This window comes from Anser anser (assembly GCF_964211835.1).
Source record: "Anser anser genome assembly, chromosome: 5".
NCBI classification, from domain to species: domain Eukaryota; kingdom Metazoa; phylum Chordata; class Aves; order Anseriformes; family Anatidae; genus Anser; species Anser anser.
Window position 1 is genome coordinate 40,173,996 of NC_139725.1, and position 19,454 is coordinate 40,193,449.

General features: G+C 44.4%; 2 long non-coding RNA genes across 3 annotated transcripts; one reads left to right on the forward strand and one right to left on the reverse strand.

Annotated features, from left to right (window-relative positions):
* Window positions 1–1,202: 1,202 nt before the first annotated feature.
* LOC310899807 lies at window positions 1,203–12,316 on the reverse strand. Of its 2 annotated transcripts, XR_014584677.1 has the most exons (4): window positions 12,127–12,316; window positions 11,511–11,590; window positions 4,134–4,972; window positions 1,203–3,124 (listed from the first exon to the last, which is right to left on the reverse strand). It is a non-coding gene; the product is annotated as an uncharacterized lncRNA (long non-coding RNA). The 2 variants fall into 2 exon arrangements; XR_014584678.1 differs by lacking the exon at window positions 1,203–3,124 and having other exon boundaries at window positions 3,893–4,972.
* A 222-nt stretch (window positions 12,317–12,538) lies between these two features.
* Window positions 12,539–17,219, forward strand: LOC310899806. The gene is made up of 2 exons (XR_014584676.1): window positions 12,539–14,264; window positions 16,146–17,219. It is a non-coding gene; the product is annotated as an uncharacterized lncRNA (long non-coding RNA).
* Window positions 17,220–19,454: the final 2,235 nt, after the last annotated feature.

Consider the following 19,454-nt stretch of genomic DNA (forward strand, 5'->3'; position numbering starts at 1 on the left):
ATAATGATGCCATCACACAGTATTTTCTAGCAGTTGGCACAGCAAACAGAAGCACAGAAAGAGCTCAGGGGAGGGAACTGCTTGGCAAAGCATTGCTTGGTCAGGAAACGTCAGCTTATCAGAGGTTGCCTGTGCTCTCACTGCAAATAGTTCCCTATTTGTAATCTCTGCAAGACTCGAGCTTTAGTCCCTGGTTAGAGACCAGTGGGTGGGGGGAACTGCTATGTAAGAAGAGAAAAGTTTCCCTGCCCCTTCTCTGGGGCAGGACTGCTGGGCTCTGGGTTCTGGTCTGGCTCCACCACGCTGCAGTGTGACCCCTTGCAAGGCTTTGTGGAGGGCTCGCTTAGTAAGTGCTCCATTTGCAGCACCCAAACAAAATGGCAAAGTAACCAATGTTACACAGAGCCACAAGTGCAGCAAAAGCGGCTTGTGAACTCTTCAGAAATTTTGATCAGCTTAGCATCATAAATTCCAGGGTCTAAAGGCAAGACAGGGGGGCTAGGATGTAGATAGGATGCATCAATATCAAGAGGATTTAACTCATAACCATGAGAAGACTGAGAACAATAGCAAAGCCATGAAGCTCCCTGAAGGGTTTGTCTGAAGAAGCTCTGATTTCATCAGTCTTGAGTTTTATCTAGTTAGATTTGAGCTGGCTGAGACACCGGGTCATTACCGAAAGAAAAACATGAACGGATGGCACCCTTTCTGCAGAGAGGAAGCCAGAGAGAATCTTAAGTTCATTGTCTTTGTGGTGCTTCTTTCTGGGGGCAGCAAGAAATAACCCTTTCCCCCTGCCTTTATTTGTAGATCTGCCAGAGGAAGGTAAAACTAAGCATCAGGTGCACTCAAAACTTTCAGAGTCTTTTCTCCCAGCTTTTTGTCTAAAGTCTGAATTGATTAAGTGTTGACAAAAGAAAACGTGGTTTTAAGCGGGTGCCTTTCCTTACTGGTCTGTTTCAAATGAGTTCTGTTGTTGATGCCTGTAATGTAATGGCATTAGCTCACCTACTTCTGCACTACTTTAGAGGAAAAGCCAGGTGGCACTTGGCTTTATCTGTAATTAGAAAAACAATCTGAGGAAAAAATAGTTAATTTCTCTTTTCAAAGGCAGAGAAGATTTCAGGCCTTCTTTAGTCATCCCATTTAAGCCTTCCTCATCACCGAAAGGAGCACATTGCCTTTGTTAAAGGGGGAGAGCAAAGGATCTCCAAAAGGCTCTGTACCTGCATCATCAGATTCAGCTTTCTTCTATCCTGTCCATGTGTCTTTGAGAACATGATTTGGCCTTCCCTAATGAAATGCAAGTACCAGCACTGAGGATAAATGTCACGAGGGCTTTAAGGCCATCTCCCCAGCTGGTGACCAAGACAGAAGACCAGCAGGAGCAGAGCATAGCAGTGTAACCCCATCCCCAGCTGTCTGCATGCTCCTCTCCTATTTTTCAAGTAGTGTCAAGTGTCCCGGGGACAAAAAACTCACAGCCATACCAGAGACCTCTGCTGAATATACATTTAGGCAATAGCCTGCATTTTAGCTTTATTCACAGAAGCATAAAATCCTACAAATCAGGATTTCTAATGGGAATTTTGTTGTAGACAGATCAGGGCTTTGTTTAACTTTGCGGGAACCATCCAACTGCAGCTCTCTCTTCCTAACAGTGGCCATGAGTGCAAGTCGCTCTGCAGATCTGAGCCCCTGGATCATGGCTTAGACATTCGGTTTCCCCTAGTTTTCAAAGGAAAAAGCAGTCACTGTGTAGGGGACTGGGATGTTACTGTTTTGTTGGAACAAGGAGGAGCAGAAAAGTCCAGTCCTACTTCTGCATGACTGGAGTTGTCACTGCTCCCTTGCAAGACAAGTCACACAGTGCATGTTTATTGGGAGTTTCTGCTGGGGAACACAAAAAACAGGTATACAGCCACAGAGTCCACTGCTTGAGGCAGCACTGTGTGCAAAAATGGGGGAGACTTCTTCTTTCCTCTTTTCCTCAGCCTGCTCTCCTGCTCCAGGAAGCGCTGTCTGGTGATAAAAGCAGTTTGCAGGTTCTGTGATACAAAAACCAAGGTGGTGAAACCAATTGCCAGCCTTCAGAGCAGGAAAAGGTCCAGCAGATATAGCCACAAAGTGGTTGTTAAAGGCTTGAGCCTGCAAGGGGAAGGTGATCGGTGATCTGCATCTTCCTAGGGTGATAAATTCCCAGCCACTTAGAGGCTTCAGGTTAGCTTATTGTTGTTAGATTATCAGTAATGTGAGGAGTGGGGATGGGCAATTTATTTCGTTTGCACCATGTCCAACAAAAGTTTTGATATCTCTAATTGCTCTTGTAATAAAAGTGAATGTGAGCAATAAAACCAAGCCTTCACTCAGGACTTCAGCACAGCAGTGTGGGGCATTTGCATGACGTTTCTTCCCGACGATAGACTTCTCCCTTTCTCCTTCTCCCTTCTGTCACTCCTTGAGCAGAAGAATCTCCCTCACCAGTTTGCAGCACGGAACATACGACAAAGACGAGCAGTTTGGCCTCTCTGAGAAGCAGTGATCCAAAAACACGTGCACACACAGTTGCAATAGCTTTCTGCAACCAGTTTGTCACTAAACTGTGAGGAGCATCTTGCATATCAGCTTGTCAGAGTTCCCTTAGAAAGTTAAATGGTGCACACTCTAATTGTAATTGGATGCAAATTAAAATATCACTCATGAGAGGACTGAAATCCTGGAAGGGCAGATTGCATGCATTAAGCCTCAGGATTTGAAAAATGTCAGAGAATATGTTGTTCCTTTTTAGAGTTCGCTTCTGTCCTCTGCCACCCCGGCAAAGTGAATAAATCAATCTCTTCCCCCTTCCTGGAAAGTGAAATGGGGAGGTTCAACATCTGCTGATGAAGAGCATTTGAGTCATTCACAATCTGCTGACTGGAGCTGCTCAGTCCAAAGTCTGAAAGGCTTTGCAACGTAACAACAGGATCGGGGAAGGCCATCTCAGTGATGCCAGGCCTGGCACCCCGAGCAGAATGCTCATCAGAGAGAAAGGGAGACAGAGGGCTGCCCTTCTGTGTCAGACATCCCCCAAGCAGAGACATCCCTTTAGTAATAAAAGAGAATTTGCGACATCTGGTATTTCCTGTGGGAAGCAAAACAATCCTGCTTAGCAAACAACGACAAGCCACACTGGCTTGTGCGGCCCCGAAATAAACGTAAAAGGTGGAGAGGTGCAAAACTGGCACCTGTGAAAGACAGACGTGCTCTGAACAAGGCTCCTCCTTAATTACAGCTGCCACTTTACGACCTGGAGAGATTGCTAACAGGGACAATTCTCAGTGGCAGTTGTTTTTAAGCTGCCTTGCAGATGCTCTCTAAGCCTGGCCATCCCCAGGCTTGAAATCAAGGCTCTCACTTTCCCTGTAAGTGCATGGAGCTCACGGGGTGGGGGCTTGGGGCCCTGTGGGGTGCCACTGCCCTCCCCGCTACAGAGGATGGCGCAGTGACCCCTTCAGTTTAGTTCTGACTTCATTCTTTCCAGTGTTGGCATGTCAAGGTTTTTAGAAGAAATGCACTGCCTTTTTTTTTTTCCTGTAGAAAATCCTGCACTGAAGCAATTTGTGGTCAAAGCTAAGAAAAGTTTAAGCTGTCCCTGGAAGACACCAGTGATCGATGCAATAATAAGTCTGTTCTCATTAAGGCTATGCACAAAGACAGTCTTATATTGACTTTTCCATGAAAATCTCTGTTATGATTCCTATAAATATGCTTTGGGGACACCAAGCATCCGTGTTCTTCCTGTGCCCCCAGCACAAGAAGGCCCCGGGGAGCCCTTACAGCGGCCTGCCCAGGCCTAAAGGCAGCTGCAGGAGAGCTGGGGAGGGACTCTTTGTCAGGGGGTGTGGTGACAGGACAAGGGGGAATGGCTTTAAATTGAAAGAGAAGTAGGTTTAGATTAGATATAAGGAAGAAATCCTTCACTCAGAGGGTGGTGAAGCCCTGGCACAGGCCGCCCAGAGAAGCTGTGGAGGCCCCATGCCTGGAGGTGCCCAAGGCCAGGCTGGATGGGGCTAGAGGAAGCCTATTCTGGTGGGAGGTGTCCCTGCCCATGTCAGGGGGTTGCAATTAGATGGGCTTTAAGGTCCCCTTACCTGGTCTTCAGCGGTTTCTTTGCTTTCCTGCCATCCTGCCACAGCGCAGCAGAATTCCCTCCTCATGTCGTGTGATGTGTAAGCAGGACACCCCATGTTGGCTTGCTTTTAGCGTCCCATGCTGAATTGTCTGTGCCAGTGTTTGGGGGTACTTAGTGCTGTTTTTGGACTGTACTCGTGATTTCTGTTTGGGGCTGAAGCAATATTGTCTTCCCCCTGAAGCAACACTGTCTTTTGGGACAGTGTTCACAGTGGCCAGGTGTCACCACAACAGCTTCCTTGTCCTGTGCTGCAGCTTCGGTTTATTGATGGGCCCATGGGATTATAAAGCTGGAAGGAAGCAGGGAATGTCTCCCCATGGCCTGTACACAGACATCTTGTGGGGTGGTGAGGACCAGTCTCTGAACATTAAGCATTCTGATCACGGGGAAAATGCTTTTCTCCCACCTCACTGGAAGCACCCGTCTCACTGGGTGTCTCAGCTCCTTGCATCACCCTGGCATCTGGAAACGGGTACGGGCAGAGGGCAATATCTCTACAGCTTGCCTTTCTGCTGCCAACAGGGCTAAACATATCCTTTCTCTTTTCATAGGCTAGGATATATATGCAGAGGTAGTGCCAGTTTCCAAACTCATCTTTTTTCCTCCCTTTTTCTGTCCAGACTTCCAAAGATTCAGGACTGAAACTTTGCTTCGAGCCCTTATCTAGTACAACCAACAAATCCTATGGCTGTTATCAGTTTTGCTAGATGAATAAATGAATAAAAATTTGATAGCTGAGTAAATTAATTAAATTCCAGTATCTGTATAAACACCGGGGGACTGGATTGTTTTCATTATCTGCAAGGAAAGAAATAATACCTTAAAAACAAAAGCCTAAGTTAGATCTGAAATGCTACTGTACATATATACATAAGTTAACTTTCCAGTGGCCGGTCACAAAACCACCAGCCATGCAGGTCATGGCACAATCCCGTAGTACACCTTACCACTAGGTAAATCTGGTGAAGTACAGCTGGTGCTTGTCATGGAGAATCTGCTGTGAAGTTTAGCCATTTAGAATCTCAACATTTTTTATCAAGGATTTCAAATAAGCAGATTATTTTTCCCCCCATTTTTGGCATGGTATGTGAACCAGAACATGAGTTAATGCTCTGAAGATAATGTCTAGCCCTTGGGCAATTGCTAACACTGTTAAAAAGAAAACTCTTTAATGCAGAATATGACATTGCAGAGCAGTTGCAAAAATCACAGTACAAAAAGTAGAAGAATGTGGTTTTGCGTAGCCCTGGGTCACTTCCACAGCTTTTCCCCATTGCTGCACAGAGATGCAGAATATTGTCATTATTTCATTCAAAGGTTTCAACTGGAAGGGTAAAGTGTAGAGGGGTTATTAAAGACCAGTTTCTGCAGATAGTTCATAGACCTAAATGTGCTGGCAATAAAAAGGAAAAATGCTTTCTAATATTCTTGCCAGCACTGAAATACCAAACCTAGAGAGAGGCAGAAATAAGGGTTTCCAGAGTACTGATTTGCCTAATCTTGCTGGTGTTGCACATGAAGAAGGTCTGGACAGTCTGAGAGCAAGACTTTTGGGGTTTGACGCTGGCTGCTTGAGTGCTGACAGACGTTTCCTTTTCTAAACTCCTTGGGGAGTTACCTAGCTGCCTTCCCTGAGGAGGCACTGGTTGTCTGAGCTGGTCTCCTTTGTGTTATTAGCTTCTATGAAGCATTATAGGCAGTACTCAGTGTGCTGGAGGAACAGCTGACTCCTGTCAGAGCTTAACTAGGGTGTCTCTAGGATGGCAGTACCAAACTGTATTAAGAGGCTTGGGATAAAACTCTTCTCTGAGTTGATTTCTTCTGCTCTAAAGAGAGATGCTGTAGTACAGTGACTCCTGGCATTAGAGCAATCCCAAAGCTTCAATAGGAGCTATTTGGTTTTCAGCCTAAACAAAGGTGGTTCCAGTTAATTAATGGTTTCATTATCCAAAACAGAATTTATAAAGTCTTAACCCCTACTCCAGCCTGAAAGCTTTCATGGTTCCAGCATCATCTACCCGAAGATCTCAAAGCAATTTATTGTATTACCTGCTACCTTGGAAATTATCTCCCTTCCCCAAAAAGAGAACAAAACCAAACTTTCCAAAGTGGCCCATCATTTTGAGGTGTGAGATTTTGTCCACCTTTTGGCAACCTCTTTCCAGAGGTACAGGATCTTCTGCATCTCACAGGTCAACAGTGCTGCACAGATCTAGTAGTGATAAAAACCGAAATCCAGAAATTCCATGTTTACCATTAGGAGGAGCTAAAGATAATGAAAACCTGGCTTTTAAAAAAAAAAAAAAATCAGAAAATTTTCAGGATTAGAAATAGAGCATGGCACTGTGTCTGAGTGCCATAATCTGAGATTAGGCTGACACAGGCCTCTGTGAAGGCTCTCTGGCCAGGCAATAGTCAATAACCCTCTTTGGAGTCCGTGGAGGTTTTCTGCCAAGGGGAAGACCTGCATGTGGCTATCTTTGGGAATACCGAAAGGTTCCTTTGCAGGTGACATCCCAGAAGCACAAGATAGGGGGTTGAGGGTGCCTTTTCCCCTACCCATCGTCCCAGAGTGCTGTGGTCCTCCTACCCTGACTAGGAAGAGAAGGAATGCATGTTCCATCCATCATTTCCCTGGGGGGATTGCACAACAGCCTGAAGTGACTCAGCTGGAGAAAACAACATGTATTCAGGACCATGAAGTTCCTGGCCTCCAGTCTAGGGCATAGCAGTTGTGACAGATTTTAACTAGAAATGCAGCTGACTCCCAGATTTGGTCCGCTGAAGTCCTGACATCTGATGCTCTAATTTCTTGGGCCTCTTCTTCTAACTGTCCACTGCTTTTGCATGGAGATGTGTGTTCAAGACTGGATGGAGAACTAATTGGTTTGGCATATATGGTCCCAGATTAGCAACTAAGGGATTTGGTTACACCAATTCATCAGCATGTAGCATTATTTTGGCCTCCCTTACAATGATGAGGCAGTATGTCTAGTGCTAATGGGCCTTACTTCTATGTACGGCTTGAAATGTTTTTTTTTAGAATGGGTCTGTGGTACAGGTGTTTAAAACACTGATCAAATGCATGAAGGAATATGTGTGTGACCTCTCAGGTCACAGAAATACATATTTTCTCAATGGATTTAAAAAAGTTCTTTTGATAAAAATGAAAGATAGCACACATTGCAACTAAAAAGTAGAACCCATACAAAGTTTCTTGGAATAACAATCAGTTTGCCATTAAATTTAAAAACTAGCTTGCAAAGTTTATGCCATCCTTTATTGTCTATTTCTCTTAGTATTTCTAACATTTTCTGTCCTCCCCACTGTCACAACATGGCACTGAAGGATGTAGGGCAGCAGCCAGTGCCTGGCAGAGCCCTCTTTTCTGCATGTAGGCCTGGCTTTGTGCTTTTATTTCCCCCACCATTGCTGCACTTTACAACCTTGGGGAGAAGCCAGTCTGTGAGCCAATTTCTAGATGAGTAAGAGTCCCGCTTGTGTCTTCCCGTGTAGTAAATACAGATGGAGAATTTGTGTGATCTTGCTTTCTCTGTAGGGCCATGGAGTAAGTAATTCATTTTCCCCTCTCAGCACTGTTTTGTATATATATGCTTATAAAAAATTAGGAGCCAGAGAAACCACAGTGCATTTTCAGTTGCCATTGAGCCAGTGACGTACCAGTAATTAAAGAGGAGGAAAACTCATTTCTTTGTTGATTCAGGCTGGGCAGGGAGGAGTAGATTGACTCTCTATTGCCCAGGTTAGAATTGGCTAAAGCCCATTCACTGCTGTGGATAAAGAAGACACACTTCTTTACTTCACTTGCATGCAAGGGAATTTTCCTTGAATAAAAGCTGCTCCGTGTTTGAATCTACCCTCTCCCTTGATTTTCAGCACTCCCAGCCCTCTGCTCGTGTTCTCTCTTGACAGGCAGGCTGGAGAACTCATTGCAGTCCTGACCTGCAACTGCTTTCCTGCATCCCTCCCAGCTCCAGGCCTCACATCTCCAAACATATCCTCTAGCCTGCAGCACACCTTGCTTTTTAGACTGCAGTCACCCTATGAAGCAAGGACCCTAAAAATGGAACCAGTCCAACAGAGCAGGTAATGTTTAGGAGAGCTCTGAGTAGATAAATTCTAGCCTTTTCAGCATTAAGTTACAATATGTTGTTTTTCCCACCCTTGGTGGTGGGAGAACTCTCTCCTACAAATCAAACTTGTTGCAAATTACAGGGTTAATCCTTAACACCACGAGGCAGTCTCCATCACGTGAGTGTTTTGGTCCAAAGAATATGCAGTGCTGCAGTAAAGATGGACAGATGCTATTCCAAGTGGAAACCCCCACCGCTCACTGCTGTCTTCTGGGTTAGAGGACATGCGTAGGGGCAGCACTGCAGCTTGACAAGGACAAGGCAGAGTCCATGGTCTTAAGGGTTTATTTAAGATCCAGTTAGCATGTAGCCTTTGCAACTTAAAAGCTCATTTCTTTGCTTCTTTCCCTTACGAGTTGCCAGTATAGTATATGAACCTATGATTCTTCAGCTATGGGCTGCAGAGCCCTGAGATCCTGCTTATAAGAGGTCCTGCAAAGTACCACCAAAAACCACGTGTCAGGAGGTTCAATTCGCATCACTTGCAATCTACGCATCCACTGGAAAAAAATATCTACAACTGTAAGAGGCTGGAAATAGCTGATATTGGCCAATTACACCAGTTCTGGTTTACAAAAAAAAAAAAAAAAAAGTGTTATTATATTTTAACATGCTACTGCTACATCTCTTCCATTCCTATTACTGCTTCCTCTGCTTTGAATGGAGTGCACCTTTCTCCTCCCCAGTGCTCAGATATTCCCCTAAGGAAGCGCACACTGCATTACCTAACTGAAGAGGGGACACCAGGTGGGCATGACAGATGGGGGACAGCGAGGTAACAGTGAGGTAATTAGAATTAGGAGCATAAACAGCGATTGGCAGACATTTTGAGAGACATTTGCATGAAAATTGGATCTTTGCTTATGAAGGGTTCGCCGCTTCCTGCTGTTCTCACCAAAAAACATGTTACTTTGACATCACAGTTGGTTGCTATGGAAATGCTGATGCTACCAAAGATAGGACTGAGCTGAAGGGCTATAAAAAGTCCTGGAGACCCAGCTGAGTCCATACGCATTTGGGAGAGGACACTGCAGCATTTATTTTCGGCGGCAGCACATTAGCCCATTAGGGTGCCGGAATGTGACACCAAATTTGGATGAGGGGACGTCACACCAAAACAGAGTGCCGTGCTGCTAGGGGAGGGGAAGTTAGGAGTAAGGGGGTAAGAAAGCAGGGAGGAAATCAGCACCACCCTGGCAAGGAAGAACAAAGCTCCCCAAAAAGGAAGTAAGTTTTAGAAAGAGGAAATGCTAAAAATAGGACTTCTCCGTTCCCCGAAAGATGTCATAGGCTTTAACAACTTTGTGAGATAAGTCTGCTAACTAATTTTAAGTCTCGGTAAACATGACCTTGCTAACAAATACTGTCGCCGTTATTTACAGCTGGGCTGTCAGCAGGTCATCGTCACCATTTATACTCCTAGAGCTGGTTAAAAAAAATGGATTTCCCTTTTCAATCTTCCTTTTTTTTAAACAAAGCATTTAAAAAAAAAAAAACTTTTCTGCCTCCCAGCTGTTGAAAAATGAGGAGTAATAATGTCCTGAATTTGTCAAGCATTAATGTCAGTTTTCTGAAGGAGGTTGGTATGGGAACATTGCCTCTGTGAGGGGACTTTGCCACAAGCCCCTGTCTCTCCAGATACTTCTGGATGCTGACCCAGGGCATGGCCAGAGCCATTTCTGTGCCCAGGAGCCTGCCCCCCTCTGCCAGGCTGCTGAGAGCTGTCCCTGGGCGGCAGCACGGCAGCGAGCAGGAGGTCTCCTCTGGTGGCCACTGCTCCTGAGGGCCTTTGGGAAGAGACACCTCTACCCTACATTTGCAAAATCTGGTACCTGCCTCCTTCCTGGCACGCTTCTAAGTCAGATCAGGTGACAGAACAAGTCCTGGTGGTTTTGAAACCTATGACATGCTCACTGGTTTTCAGAATAAGTTTTCAGATGAGCTTCTACTAGATAGCAAGTGTGCACTTATCCACGTGTGGCTGCATTTCAGCAGCTAGGTTGTTCCCTGTTCCTGAAAATGAATGGAGGATTTGCCTCCACTAAGCCTAATGCAAGTAGTAGGTTCACCCCCCATCAGAATAGCCCTCGAGCCATCGATACCAGACAGTAGCAATGGGTGCTCTTTCTTCTCCAGTATTACAGATCTTCAGTGGCCACAAAGAGCCATTATTCATGTTCTACATCCCATCCTAAAAGCAGGGCAGTGCTTTCTTCAAATATCAGTTTGTTCAGCACTGAATGAGAAGGAACATAAGAACAGAAGATGCTGCTTGGGTTTACAAGAAGCACCATCCCCAGTTTTCACAGGCAAGCCCATCATACCCTTCTGTACACTTGGTGGGCTTCATTTAGGCTAGAAAAAAGCAGAGAGCATGCTATGATCACAGAGGTTGTTTCTGTAATTCATAAAACATACGTTGCCTGTGACATGACAGAACAAATACGATATGGATGCTGCGTGAAAGTTCATCCTGTCTCCTCCCCTCCCACTGTTTTATGCCAGAGGAGCTTAGAAAGGGCAGAAACAGCTCTGCATGCCTGCAAGTTCAAGAGAGGCCTGTAGTATGTGTGCTTAAACAGAGAGTCTGGGACAGAACAAGAAGGGGAAAACTAGAATAAAACCCACTTTCTTTTAAGAAAATGCTGCAGGTGTCAGCCTAGGATGACATGCCCATTTTCTGTGTCTTCCGTCATGCCCATTTTCTGTGTTTTCTGACAGACCTGCCTGCTTTTGACATGGGCAGATTACCCAGAGATGCCCCAGGGAATTTCTTCCCAATATTAACCCAGTCTTTCCTGCCATGAAACTGGAAGCGAGCACCATGGCCAACACTGTGACCTCCTCTACAGTCAGAGTATGTCTTGAGCTGCCCATTTGGGCATGCTGCTTGCTGCGTGCCACAAAACATGCCAGTGAAGGCTTGGGTCAATAGTTTGGAGTACAGTTACCCACTTTGTAGAAAGGGATGTCCCTGTAGAATTGCAAGAAAGGTTGAGAACAATTATTGACGATTTAATGTATATGTCCCATCCCTCCCTTCCTTTGGGAGGAAGTGCTCTGGGAGAGTGGAGTGATGGCTCGCTCTGCCATAGTGTTCTCAAATGTAAAGCGGTGTATAGCACTTTACTTCCTGCGTCCTTAGAAATAAGTACCCAGAAATCATTAATCCATCTTCTCACCTTATTCTAGGGGATGCTCCCGTCGGAAGAGGGAATGTGTCACACCGCTTCCTACAGAGGCAGCTTCTTTATCCTTAGTCCTGCAAAAGGCAAATGCCAATTATTAGCCACAGATGAGCTGTCATAATGATTTGGGTGGCAGAGAATGGCAAAGGTGTAGGAGAGCAGAAGACAGACAGACAGTTCCTTTAATATTTCTGTCTCAGAATTGCAGTGATTCATTCAGAATGAGAAATGGAGTTGCCTGATTTAAGCAGGAACCTGTCTGACTGCTGGAGAGAGAGAAATGGGCCTGAAACGAAGCTCTAAGTTGTTTTCTTTCTCCTCCCCCTTTTCTCCCCTCCCTGTCCTGTTGACCTATGAAGTCACGCAGTGCAAGTTCATTTACGGCTTGGTCCCATTTGCTGTCAAGTCTGCCTGGCTTTTAGGTGATGCATGAGATAGATAATGGCATGGCTATTTCTAGAGCGTGCCTGTTCAAACAGGGGTTGTAGGATTGTCAGTTTAAGAGGGTAAGCACACAGCACCTCCCCTAGCCCTGATCTGGCTGGCCTCAGTCTCCCTGCCACCCCAGCCAGCCCCGGCTGCTCCAGGCAAAGGCACAGGGAACCCTCACCTTAACAAGAAGAAAATTCATCTTCCTTACACAGTGGCTAGAACTCTGCTCTGGCAGAAGCAAACCATGCATTCAGTAGGGTCCCTAAATCCATCAAAGCCAAGCGCGGGTGTGAACTTTTGGGGGGGGAGCTCCCTGCAGGTGCACCCTACAATGGGCTGCTCTCTTCTTCCCTGGCAGCACCCTCATCTCCCCCTGGCACCAGCGGAAAGAGGAAGGGTGTGCTGGGGATGTAACCAGCCACTGGCTCCAGCCCAGGAAGGACTTGCAACTCCACCCAGGCATCTCTCAGGCCAGCTTTATTTATTTATTTATTTATTTATTTATTTATTTATTTATTTATTTTTCTTTAGCAAACCACTAAACAAAATGCTCCTTGTGTCCACTGCGGATTCCTGCTCCCCAAATCTTCTGCAACTTTTCTTTGTGGCTTCTTTGGTCCTTAGACAGAGAAATGAGCTACCTCTGGAGCTCCTAATGAACAGAGCTGAGTGGCTCCAAGCTTTGGCCGAAATGGAGGCAGATTTTATCCTAGAGGCACACAGGGATATACAGAGCAGGCAGATGAAGACACATGATGGAGCTGAGTTATGGATCTCTTTGATCCAACCTGAGCTAGAACTGGAGAATCCTAATTTAGGAACCTGCAACCCATTCCCTGCAGCAATTTAATTATCACAGCAATGCAAAACCCCTGCATTTACATTGCTGAGGCTTTACATTTTAATCTTTGTTAATGATGCCTGAAAAAATTAGGTTCTCTTATTTACTAAAGAAGCCCCCTGTGTTTTTTTGTTTTTGTTTGTTTGTTTTTCATGAACACTGCAGAAGTGCAAAATATTTACTGTTCTTCAATTAATGGCCACATTGCTATCGTTTCTGCAATTCTTTTTATGCAAAGGTCTCACCAAGCTTTACTAGTACTAGCGAATCAAATCTCACCACCTAGCTCCTCTGAAAACCAGAAAGTGTGTTAACTTCGTCCTGCGGTTATTCTACTTCACAAGCTATCAAGGCAGAGCCAAAAAATCACTCAGCAACTCAGTCACAAGTCTGAGGACCTCAACTCCTCCTTCTGATGCACTCTCTTTCTACAGCTTGCTCTGCTGTTGCCACATTGGGCAAGTAGACAGAGAACACAAGCGTTACAAAGGTAAAACCCTAGACAGGAAATCTCTCATCACACAAATGCTCCTTGGGGCGACTTACCAGGCAGAGCACAAAACAATGAGGATAAATTCAGCACAGAGAGCCAAATGCATCTGGCCAGGCTCCTTTAAAGCCAATAGTGCTGTATTTCATAATGCCCAACCTGCAACGTCTTGATGTTGAAATTAAATGAATGCTATTTGCTTGACAATCAAGACTGATCTCCAGATGAAGTTTTAACTAGAAACGGAAATTAGGCATAAAATAAACTAATATATATACATATATATATTCTTCTCTATAGTATTCAAAACCTGAAATCTGTCCTGTACCTCTCCAGTCTTCTCTTGCAAGCAGCCAGTGCTTGCTAGATTTCTAATCCCACTCTGACCTGTCAGCATAAGGAACTTCCCCCCTTGAATAGGATTTCCCACCCACCCCTCACATGTATGACACAATACTTGAGGTACCTGGGACAAGCACTTGCCATTGTGTTCATATGTCATTGTTTTTTGTCATTGTGTCAAGTCATATCAAAACAAAGTCAATTTAAGTACCGTGGGTGTCACTGTTACAAAAATAGTTGAATGGGCTATTAAAGGCACAATACCTTCTTTTGAAATAAACAGGCTCTTGAGATATATTGTAGGATGCTGCTAAATTTTAGCTAATTTTCCTTATTTGAACTTGTGGGAATATGTGTGTGTAGGTTTTGAAGAAAATAACTTGAAAGTGCTTTGCAGCCCACCTCCCAATGTCTCATTGACAACAGATTAAGAAATGCTGTTTTGTATCAAATCATGCCACCTGTTAGAACCCCTTTTAGGTTTCCTTTATTACTTAAAAGCCCATAAAGATAGCAACCTGTAACAGATAAAGTGCTATAAGCCTTCAGGTTGCTTGAATACAACAGTAGGCATGTTACAGTCAGTTCCCAAGGGATTTTCAGCCAGTCTTACTGATCTGCTGTGTCACACAACTTTTTTTAGGTAAGTCCATACTAGCAACAGATTGTTGAGTTTCAGAACTAATAAGAAAAAAAAAATCAGCAAATTATTTTCAGCTTCTGAATCAGTTTTCTTTTTCCTTGTCCTGAGCATGCACTCAGATAAAAAGGAATACCCTCACCATTGTGCCTGGCAAGATGATGGAGCAGATCCTCCTGGAAACTCTGCTAAGGCCCAGAGAAAATACGGAAGGGGTTGGTAACAGCCCACATAGCTTCACTAAGGGCAGGTCGTGCCTGACAAATCAGGTAGCCTAGGGGAAGAGCTTCTCTTCTAGACATAGCACCCAGGCTCATCTTCCTGTTGCCAGAAGAACCATGCTGAATATACTCAAAAAGGCAATTTAAGAATGCAGTATCTGCCAAAGGGTGCTCTCAAAGTGTGGATCTTGGAGCACTTTCTGTTCAAGGAGATCTGTTAAAATCCTGCCACTGCAGTCAATTTACTTAATAATTTGGCTCATGCCACCTCAGAATGGATTTTATTTTTATGGACAATTAAAAGCATCCCCTTTCATTCATTTTTGGGTGTTTGTTTGTCAGTGGGTTTTTGGTTTGAGGTCACATGGAGTCCTCTGTGTGCTCCTTCCCTGATCCCTACAGGGTAAATCAGATTGCAACTATTAATTGGAAAATACTTTTCAGTTTGCTGTGTTTTATTATATTTATATTTGTAATTTATATTACAGTCCTCTAAAGTCCCCTCCTCATCACATGAGGAATCCCTTTCCTCACTCTGTGCACATTTTCCTGCATTCTGTAAATGTTTTAACAGAGTGGCTTAGGTCTTTTATGAACGATGTCTACATATTTCTCCCACCATTTGTGCTGATTGCTACTTCACTGGTATTGTCATCTACTTTCCATTTTTCTGCCTTCCATCGATTTTCATTTTAACTCTTACCTAACTGGTACAGCACTGAGCAATCCTTTTCATCATCCTTAACTTGCAATCACTTTTTTTTTTTTCTTTTTTAATGAGGATACATGATCCTCTGACACTTCCAAACTTTCCACAAAATGCTCTGCCTTGCCCCCTGGCACTTTCACGGAGTGCAATGTCCTTATCTCACCTTCTGGGTCTGCACTGTTGAGCAGTCTTATCTAGTCCTCAAGTTTAATTGTACCGACAGCTTTTAATTTCCATTTGACACTTTTCCTTTACTGTGTCTCTGTGTGTCCCCTGGTCCTCAAGGCTGCATAGGCTCAGTATCATCTTTTAACATTACCTTTCTTTCCAGTTCCTTCACACTCTGTGCTGCTGTTTTCTTGATGAGCAAGACAGGTTTCAAGATAAATCCGTCATTACGAGTGAAAACTGTGCATGGAAAAAGATTTTTTTAAAACTCCCTTCTTTCCTAGATGTAGGCTGTCACCATACACTGTCCCTGTGCCCTTTTGTTTGACATTTTTCAGCCTGGCTTGCTGTGAGGCACACTGAACTGAACCCTTCTGGAAGCCTGCCCGCATGCCACAATTGGATCTCTGCAGAGCATTTGTAGCAAACATCTGCATTTCTTGAAGTTTCAGGTTTCAGGGCAAACCCACAGCTTCACTAGCTTCTCTGGAACCTGTTAACTTTCAGAAGCTTTTGGAAGTGGCTTGAGCAGGGTGACTTCAGGTGGAGGTCATGAAAAATTTGGAAGTTTTGCTTGGATTCACCCAAAATTTTACCCCCAAAGCTTAATTCTAAGCTGAATCTGAAAGGCTTTAAGATTTTTATTCTTTTTTCACTCTCTCTTCTGAATGAATTATTTAAAGTACAGTAATCCAAATTAATGTGACATTCAGGATTTGCAGTAATGGAATAACATTTGAAAGTTCATAATATATATGCCACCTTAATTCTGCTTTCCTTGTGCAGATCCAGATTGCCGTATAACCAAATATAACCTTATGCATCTGCATCTTTCAGCAATATTTGATAACTGAGTTCTAAGCTGACGTGTTCACAGTGTGAGAAACTGCTGCTATTAAATGACCTCAATCCTACCTTTTTGGACCGACTGTCTGGGCTGGCCTGTGCAATATTGTGCTCGACCAGTTCGTCTTATTGAAACAAGTGTGTGTGGATCTCATGCACAGAAGCTACATCCAGAGCCATCCTGCCCTCTGCTTAAAGTCTTTATCCACATGCTTGTGGAAGAATTGCTACCATTCTGAACACAGCTCACAACATCAGAAGATTTCCACATGGCTGAAAATGTTCGCTGCTACAGGAATTTCACTGTAACACAAGCAGGGATCTGTCAAACCAGCTCTGCCTCTCCTTCAGCATACTAGCATCCAGACACCCATCATGGAAAAATCCACGCCAGAGTCAACAAAGCTCAGACCTGAAGAACTAGCCTTGTTCCTGGCCTGCAGCCATGCTACCGCTGCTGGCTCTGATCTCGTCATACAGCATCCTGTAACCTCGGGAGGGTCGGCTCGGGTGCTCGCTTGTGGGAAGCTCAGCTGCTGAGGGGCCGGAGGGGTTCTGTGGCAACGGGCTGCTCTGGGGGCTCAGCTCGCGTTTCCATTCCCTCTGAACTTCACTTTCTGTGGTGTGGTTTCGACCTAAACACCACCGAGTTAAGCAATACTGAAGGCAGTCATTTAGCTGAGCTGAGCTAGACAATGTGGTGTACCCGGAGGTCCCACGTCGCTGCTGCCAGTGGAGAAGGTGATGGGATGTGATCGGTCCTGCTCCAGATGGTGGCTTCTTCTCCTTGCTAGCTCACCTCCTCTGACAGTTCCATCTCCACACTTACAAACACATGCCTAACGCTGAGAGTGCAAATAACGCTGGTGTATAAGCATGTGGAAATACAGGGGGAGCACTTCCAGTTTGCAAAGAGCTTCTAGATCAGCAAATAAGATGTAAACGTAAACCCTGCATATGTACATACACGTGTGTGCACACAGACAAATGCAAAGGTGGTGAGCCATGCCCTCTCATTTATATAGCTACTTTGATCTTCAGACTTATCTTACAATAATAACTTCCTTCTGAGCTAAGATAAAGGGGCATCTTCCCTTTCTAATATGCAGTGGAAAATAGAGATGTGAGCTGTATCTAAAAGAAATAGTCTCCCCTGCCTAGTTTGTAGGTATTTGTTGATGCTGGGTTATTAAAACCACTGCAGCACTTTTATAGAGGCAAGTTTGCAGACCCAGACTCTTCACGCACATGAGTCAGAAGCTGATGTGCAACATCCACTACGGGCTCGCGTTAGACCCTGGGGCTACTCTAATATCAGGGTGTTTCTGGACACCAGATCTCACGGTGCTGTGTTGGCACCCCCAGACAGCTTTCCTTCAGGGCTCACTTTCAGCAGGATTACTAATCGCCCTGGTATCAGGAAAGCATCGCGTTGGGAAACTAGACGGCTGGACTTTTGCACTGACCTGCTGTGTGGCTTAAGACACCTCTGGCACATTTTCCTTTCTCCTAAACCAGGAATAGGCTGCCAGGCATACAAACACATGTTACTTCTCATTCAGAGCTCACAGCAAAGAATTCAGGACGTTTGTGGTGATTGTCCAAATGAAGACACCGACAAAAGCAACAGGGCAGCTGTCTCGGCTTCATTCTCTCCCTTCCCCTCCACATCACTGTGCTCAGAGGTAAAAATTTACAGACTTAATATTTGGAAGTGACCCAAATGCCTTTTGCTTAGATACCGTGTGCAAATCGAATCAGGTCTTAGTTTAAGAATGTCATTAAGAAATTTAACAGCTCTGCAGAAAAATAAAGTGAAAATCCCCCAGTCCCCAACCTCCTTTCCTCAGCCAGCAAGACAATCCATAAAAGTGGGAAGAGGTGACCAGAGAACTGAATATGCTGTAGTCCTTCCAGAAGTAACTTAGTTTTGGAGAAACAATAATAATAATTAAAACAGGCTTTGTTAACCAAGGAAAACTCAACCACTGACAACAACAGAATTTCAGGAGGGAGGAAGAGGACAAGATACACGTACCTATTTATACGGTGGAGGTCACTGATAGAGCCCAAAGCACATCCTGATTTCCTCTTGTCAATGCTGCCCTCCTCTCACTTTAGAGTAAAACAGGGTCAAGCAATGCCAATCTCTTTTTTCACCTTGGTTTCCCACTTGCCTGGTGGAAATTCATATCCTGTGGCCAGCAGACATTATGATTCAGGTTGTCACCTGCTACCCGTGAGACAGTTTTGGCAGCTTGCTGGGCTAGGGGAAATGAGTTTGTGACTCATCTGTTAACAATCTGAAGGGACAGAGTCGATCCATGGCTTCCAGTCCAAACTTTTTAAGGCTAAGTGAAGGGTTTGAGTGAAATTCTGAGCCTGCCTTAGACTTCCACACAGATTCAGTGACCTGTCAGCTCGGCAAGGATCACTGCTTATGTCTCCTGGTGAAAATGAGCCCTGCAGGAAAACTGTCCTTACTAAGAGCATGTCTTCACAAAAGGCACTATAATGGAATCTGAATTTTGTATTAGCACCCCCAGACAGCTTTCCTGTAGGGCTCATTTTCACCAGGATTAATAAAAATTATTTTATTTTGCTTCTGTAAAGAAGGCTAAAGCTTTGGATCATGCTAAGTCAAGGTCCTTGGAAAGAGCAAGAGGCCAGCATGAGTTTTTCACAAGCCAAGTCTAAACAGTGTTAAACAGACAAGTTTTTTGCTAGCCATAATAATGTAAGTGAAAAATGTAAGTTAAATGTAAGTTAAAATGTAAGTAAATGTAAGTTGAATGTAAGTTAAAAGCTTTGGTTTTGTCAACAAAGAGGCCATTTTCTATGGAATTTTGGATATTGCAAGTGTCCATCATGTCCATCATTTCTATCATATAACAATCATGCTTTTCCAGCTCAAATCTTAAAATAACAACTCAGACCTTATCATCTGAACAGGGCCAAGTGTCAAGGAGGCGCCTTCATTACATGACAAGAATAGTGCAGTCAGCCCTGCGCATGCTCGGTCGTTGTGGAACCTATAGAGTTCCAGACACAGAACACCCTAGATGCAAAAATGTACAGAAAGATCTTCCTTACACCCTTCAAGAGAGTGAAGAGTTACCACTTAGACCAGATGAATGGATGAGTCTGCACAAAGTGAGGATAGCTAATAATGTGTACACTGGTATGATGGATGCTTGCAATATCCAAATTTCCATACTGGCTGCTTACTTTATGCTGTACCACTCCTCC